Here is a 7319-nt window from a genome sequence, read left to right on the forward strand (position 1 = left end):
ACACAAGAATTCATGCTTTCCATTCTTCATCCTGTTTCAAGCACTAGTAGGAATATTATTTATAAATAAAACTTAGGCATATAGGAAAATGGGTTTGGTCCAGCAGTGCGCTTGTACCTTGAAGACTGTGGCTAGCTGGGAGTAGTGCTGTTGTAGTTACATTGTACGATTCTAGTAATTGCTTGAAGTAACACATGCTGAAGTGCTGTACTTGAAGGAGGACATAGAGCCAGACCTTGGCATTCTTGCAGACAACTGAAAAAAGGGATACTTTTCTGCTTTATTAGTGCTCCCCTCTGCTAATTCATTTTGTGTATTTGGAATATTGGGGATAAATATTAGCTAGGCACCGATACATGTGGATTTCTTACGCTTGCTTCTAATGCATCCTGTTTTATTTGTATAATATACATGGATAATAATAGAAGAGGAAAAAGAAATACAATTGTTCATATACTGTAACAGATACAGTGTTGTCTGTTCTGGGAGGGAAGAAGGAGGGTTATTTGATCTGTGTTTTAAGAGAAAGTGATACTGTGAAGTTGCCTAAGTTTGTAAGCTTTTCCTTTGAGGGAGATATGTGTGCTATCTGCATGCCTGGCTAGCTCTTTGATGATAAATTTGGACTCAGTTTTTAGTCAACTACAAGAAGGTGCCAAAAGCATTGGCATCTGTTTTAGAAAATTGGCAGAGTTTCCTTGGCTGTGAATTTCTTTATACTGTCTCATTACTTTACTCCTATCAGCTTTTACCTGCATGAAAAAAAAAAAAAAAGACCAAAAGAAAAAGGCAAGAAAACCCTTTAAAACTCCAGTAGCTATTACAACAACAGAGTCTAAACCACTCAGGGTGAAGATTCTATAATTTCCACTCTTTACATATACTAGGTGCAATCAAACAACTTGAAGCAATAACACAGGGGGAAATATGTTTTACATAACTTGACTTCCAAATAACGATTATCCCTTCAAGGCTATTTGTTTTCCCAACAATCCTGCTGATTATAGGCTCTGTGTTAAACCTGTTTCAGATGATAACCTAGCTACACCCTGGCTTCTGTTACATTAACCAAATTATGTCTGCTGTGAACAGGCAAGAGCTATGGGTGTCTCCTGTAAGTTGAAATGTTGTCTTAAGTGGGAACCTTATTGATTTCAGTGCAGTCAAGCCGTCACCTCTCGTATTCTAGTTGGCTATGTGTGACTGTTTGGTTCCCAAGAACTACATTGGTTTTGTTTTATGGTGAACAGGTTCTTGATTTTTTTTTTTGCTTTAAGAATTCATTTGATAGTCTTGCAAATACGAGGTGGAATTGTGCTCTGTTGTGAATTAGGTGACAAAATGAATGGGAGATTCTTTTCTACATCTGCAATGTATCATCTAACGAGATCTGAAACCATCTAAGCAGATCTGAAGTCTTGAGATCCTAGTTAGCTGTCGAGAATCTAGCCTCTGTCTTTTGTAATAAAATGTAGTCCCAAGGGAAATTGCATTCACATTTCATGCTTGTTGCTGCTGTCTTTGGACTGGTAGAAACAAGATGTTTCTGGGAGAAGAAATACCTCAGTTTAATTTTTAATCTATTTAACGTGTAGGGCTGTCACTGCAAAGCAGCTTGGGTTCTTAGTGCAGGTATCAACAACCCTTACTGAACCTAAAAGAAAGATGGTTCTTGTCTGGCTTTCCCTTTCCCGGAAACCTGAATTCCCTTTTAACTGTTTCTGAAGGTTGTCTTGCATCAAATTTGTAGTGTTTGAAGGAAACAGCTTTGGAAAGAAACTCATGGTGTTTACTAGTTCCTGGAAGATGCAGATCTCTCCAGCAGCTTGTAGGTACGCATTTTTTATCCTACCATTCTTCATTATGCCCTTTCCCTGCTGCAGCTTGTTGTTGCTTCCTAAAATGGGGATGGATTCCACCCTATCTTGAACTGACTGCCTGTGTAAAATAGATTAAGAACTTTTAATTTATGTGACAGAGCAAAAGAGAGCAAGCTCGATTTACCAGATTGCCATATACAGTAAACATTTTTGCTGTATATGATGTTGATGGTATTTTAACAAAACAGTCATACTTTTTTACACTTGTAGCAGATGCATGGTGAGAATTTAAATCTTTCTTCTGTGATATATTCAGTTATAATTCTTTTCTCTAATCTCTGAAAAGAGATGCTCTCTAAACGCATTTTATCAGATGGCTATTCTCATGTCAAAAGTTAAAGAAACAATAGGGAGTGAAGGACCAGAGAATTACCAATCTGTTACTGTTTGCTGAGACAGCACAACAGCAAAGAAATAGTTTAGAAATATTGTCAGGAAAAAGGTCCAAGTGAGAATCTGTTAATTTATGTATTTCAAAATTTAGGCATTGTGTGTGGATCTATAAAAGGTCATGGATTTTGTTAGAAATTATTTTTTTTTTTTTTTTATTGCCTTAATGACTGTTTTCCTGTGGGGTTTTATATGTTTAAATGATCAGGGAAGGGAAGTAAATGATGTGTGAATTAGGTGAAAAACCATGTAACATAAATAGCAAATATTGTAATCTATTTCCACAGATATTTCAAGGAATATATTATTTGATTTTTTTTTTCTGCAATTTATTTGTTGAATATTTACAAGAGCGAAAAATATATACAAATAAAATCATAATTACTAATCATAATTAGTAGTACGTGCTGTGTAAATAATAATATGCCTCTGTGCTTTTCACCTTTGTTAGGGACAACTTATGCCCTTTCATCAAAATAATTTTGTATTTCATAATAAGGAATGCTGGAAAAATAGCAAGTTTATACAGAGACATGTTACATCTGAGACATGTTACATGCTTTTTTTCCTCTTATTTTAAAACCCAAGAGGCATTTCTTGCAGTCATTTAAGAGTGACTATAAGATTCATTTCCCATTGCAAGTATTGTAGAACATCCATCTTGTCGCAGTGTCCTAAATATTGCTCAAAACAGCAGCTCTACAGTAAGTAAGAAACCTTACGGGGTTAAATTCATGCTTTCTGCCATACAAATGGCCTGCCAGGGGATTTAAGGACTTGGAACTGTACAGTGCAACTCAGGGCAGTAAGGTAAAATGCATGCTTCTGCATGTGTGCTGGCCTTCTACTGTTTTTGGCTTCTTTGGAGGAAAGGTTAGTAATCAAAATAGAATCACGCAGCTGTCACTGACTTTGTAAGCAGTTGTGGATATACTTAGTATTTTGTGACAAGTCGTGTTGTGACAAGATGCACTGAACACTCATTGTCTTCCCTACGATTTTGGCTTGATGAAGGATTGAATAAATTGGTTTTACATGTCACATTGCCTTTTAATAAAACTGACAATATTATTTGTCTGCTTTATAGATGCACTTATGGAATTTGGACATTTTGAAATATATATGTAGGAAATACTAATATGTAAATGTAATTGCTAGTGATTTTTACATTGGAAAGTCCTACACCTATGAAAGGTGAAGCCAAGTGACTAGGATAAGGAGGAAAAGCTGTTTGTAGCCAAATATATGTATAGCAGTAAAAAGGTTCATTCTATTTATTGAATTTTATTTGCTGTTTGTTTGGACTGTGTGGTGACAAACAGTAGCCTGTTGCTAGGTAGTTATTGGATTGTACTTACGAGAGGGATAAAATAGATGAGAGGCTTGTGCATGCAGACATCCACTTGTGAGTGGAGTATTGAGATAGGTAGTCTCTTAGGAAAGCATAAGAATCTTTGAATTGCATAGTTTTATAATTATCCGAAACAGTGGGGAAAACAACTTCTGGTGCTCCAGTTTGTGGGGTATTGCCAGTATATGAGTCTTTAGTTTTATTTTTCTTTTGTTTGTTTCTCTGTTTTCTGAAATTTTAATATGTGTTTCCATGTCCCTTTAAGTATTACTGGAGGGTTCTGAATGGATTGAATGATCTTCACAGGTGTTCAGAGAGAAGTTACAGAGGCTGTTTAAAGCCACAAATATATGCACAACTCTGGATTGTAAAATGAAGTCATAATTTAATTTTTTTTTTTTAAAGTAAAGTACACATAAGTAGATTGAGAACTACCTTCCAGGTAGTATTAGCAATCAGCTCCCAAACTATGCTAAGAAAGTGGTGGGTCCTGTTCATTCCAGCTGCAATGCAGACTTGAGAAAGAGGTGGAAACTTTTCACTCTTTCCCCAGATTCCATAAAGTGACATTTGATGCTTAGTGCATAGTTTCCTCCCACCTCTTTTTTTTCTTTTTTTTTTCTCCCCGTCTCTTTCATCTGTCTGCTTCTTAAGCAAGACAGAATTGCTAGAAAGAGTTTTGTGTCAGGAAGGTCAAGTCATTGAACTTTAAGGGGTATCAATTGCAATTGGATGGCAGCCCAATAGGAGGATCTCTTAATGGGGTGGAATAAGAAACTTACTTTTTAGTCTGTTTAAAGGTAATACTTAAATATGTGCTCCAAGGAATCAGTCTTTGATTTAGAATATTGTGTCTCCTGCTTTTCTGAACATGCAGGCCTTAGATCTTTCTATTATTAAACTATTTTTAGCTGATGAGAACTACTCTGAATTTGATTATAGTTTTTTTCCTTTCCTTTTTTTTTTTTTCTTCCTTAAACCACACCTCATCTGAAGATGGGAATGGTTGGGGATTTTCCTTCTGTTAGCTTTGTGGTGTATTTGAAAGATCTTTCTCACTTTCTTCTTTATTCATCTTTACTTACTGATAGCTAGAAATTTCCTCTGAAAGTCAAAAGCATAGAAATAGTCCTAGTTCACTGGATAAGCCATGCTGAGTAGCTGTTAGAACAAGAACTGCACAGATGCTGCAGAACTGGTACATAGAACAAGAAGTGGAAGTGCTGGTCTCTTGAAGGAAAGTAAGGGAGCAAGGGGAGCACTATTTTTTTTTTTTCCCAAGAACTGTCTGTCTTCTTCTCTCATAGACATTCATAGTCCAGATTTTAGTTGCATCTTTGTTTTACAGTTGTGTAGACAAACTGAAAGGAATTAAATTTGTGGAGGGTAAGTGCAGGTGTGGATAAAAATAACTATGGATAAATAGGTAAATGTTATTAAAAAAGAAATTATCTGAAGGTTAATAAACTGTTACAGAAGTTTGGCTTAAAAACAAAACAAAAAAGAAAAACACACACACACAAAAAACACAACACAAAGTGCACACAAAACAAAACAAAGACCGCAAATACGAAACAAGTTTAGATGAGTATATGAATCTAGCAAATTTTAAGGATTATAGTCAGTGTAAAATGTGAGGTTTTTTTAGACAAGGACTTATCTGTATTTTGTTTACAACCAAGCTTTTTAATTGAAACTGTCATTCCACCATCCCAAACAAAGATGGATGTCTCAGTAGTGGATGAGTCTTCTGCTGCTCAACTCTAGAATTTACTGCACAATCACCCTTTTTATCCCTGAAGCTGGGGTGGGGGGGATAGGAGCAGAAGGGGGGTATCATTTCCGGAGATAGAAAAACTGCAGTAAAATACAGTAAGAAAAAAGAGCAATGTTGGCATAAGAATAAATAAGTATAAACCAACCATAAATTTATTAGAGTGGAAATTAGTAGGTACTTTCTGTTCTGTTTTGAGAAATGAGGTTCTGGAACTTCAATACTTCATTCTGATCAGAATGGTAGGAGTGGCAAACCCAAAACTTATGTAATGATTTAACGTAACAATTTTTTTGGTAACATTATTGTAATGCCTGTGTCTTGGTTTCAGTTTTTTGTCTTAGCAGATGGGGTTGACGGCCTAGAGGATCCCAATCAGTCTGATGTTTCCAGTGAAATCACTGAAAATATTGACATTCAGTGGATCTCCGTGTTGTCACTGAGAGGGAAGCAATATACAGCATCTAGAAGCTGCTATGTTGAAGAAAGTTGTATAGATTCAATAATAAAAATAGAAGAGAAATTTTCCAATGTAAGCATTAAAAATCACAGGTTTTTTTTCACTTTTTCTCTCCATAGTTCAGAGCATTACAAAACAAACAAACAAACAAACAAAAGCTTGGAACACATACACACACACACACACACACAAAACACCAGAAAACCACAAAACGAAAGCTGTGAGTTGCATATGTGTGAGTGTTAATACAATACTACTAAAATATCAGGCATGAAATGGTGATTATCTTAACATCTATTCATTTAAAGGAATACAAAACACTGTAATTTGAGTGGCATCTCTTACCCATGAAGCATTATTCTCTCTCTTAAGCTTTGATTAGATACATCATGTGCCATTACATTCCACTACATTACATTTAATTTCTCTTACAAAAAGTAATAATGCTGCACATTAAAGTTAAACCTTAAAAACATGACAGAAGGTACTTTAACCTGCATTAAGAATGTATTTAGCTAGCCATAAAGCTTTTCTTTCCCCTTAAGATAAATACTCAAACACTTACATCACTTACGTAGGCACAATAGTTATGATAAAACAAATAGATTCCTATAATGAACTACATTTTTCTTCTTTTTTTCCCCCCTTTCTTCTTTTTTTCCCCCCTTTCTTCTTTTTTTCCCCCCTTTCTTCTTTTTTTCCCCCTTTCTTATGCTAGGCTTGATATAATTATAAGGTTAAAAAAGGGGGAGGGGGGAGGGGAGAGAGGAAGTGTCTCTTGCTACAGCAAAGTGGAGAAATTTTAAGCACACCTGTCATCTGACAATCCCCAGGAACCCCTCTCCTCTTCTTAAGTCTTCTTCTCTTTGGCCAACAGCCAAAACCCACTTTAAAATAGTTTAAAAATCTGGAGATTTCCAGAGTTTTCAGTAGGCTGAATAGGCTGTTGAAACAAGCTAAAGGCTGACATCTCATTTACTTCAGGGATAATGTTATTTATGTAGCGTAAGAGTAACTACAGGTAACACAGTGGGACAAATCCTGCAGTCCTTAGATAATTCCAATTTAGGCTGAACTCTCTTTCAAGTCATCAATAAAGATGGAAATCTTCTATTTTGTGCTTTAATTAACAAAACCCAAAGACATAAATCTTTAATTTCTCACTAGTTGTTGGTATGTGAGGCCAGGTAAGAAGTAGTTATAAAGGAAATGCATTTTAATTTTAAATGTTTTGTCTCCAAGAAGTGGTGTTCAAAGGATTATGGCATTCATTTCCTTGTCTAATAAGGTTTTATGCCACACCCCTAAGTGCCATTTCTGAAGTGTTTTAAGGAACATCTTACAACAACAACAACAACAAAAGCCAATAGCCTAATTTTCCTTTCTTTCCCTCTTGAGGCAGTTAGGCAATTGGTACTGTTTTGTTTGTTTGTTTTTCAAATACTTATTTTCCTGGGGGAGGCT

General features: G+C 35.6%; 1 long non-coding RNA gene across 2 annotated transcripts; it reads left to right on the plus strand.

Annotated features, from left to right (window-relative positions):
* Positions 1–477: 477 nt before the first annotated feature.
* On the plus strand, positions 478–6493 carry LOC310895711. Of its 2 annotated transcripts, none has more exons than XR_014580882.1 (3): positions 478–1114; positions 1728–1832; positions 5727–6493. It is a non-coding gene; the product is annotated as an uncharacterized lncRNA (long non-coding RNA). The 2 variants fall into 2 exon arrangements; XR_014580883.1 differs by lacking the exon at positions 478–1114 and adding an exon at positions 1313–1632.
* Positions 6494–7319: the final 826 nt, after the last annotated feature.

This window comes from Anser anser (assembly GCF_964211835.1).
Source record: "Anser anser genome assembly, chromosome: 2".
In the NCBI taxonomy this organism is placed as follows: Eukaryota; Metazoa; Chordata; class Aves; order Anseriformes; family Anatidae; genus Anser; species Anser anser.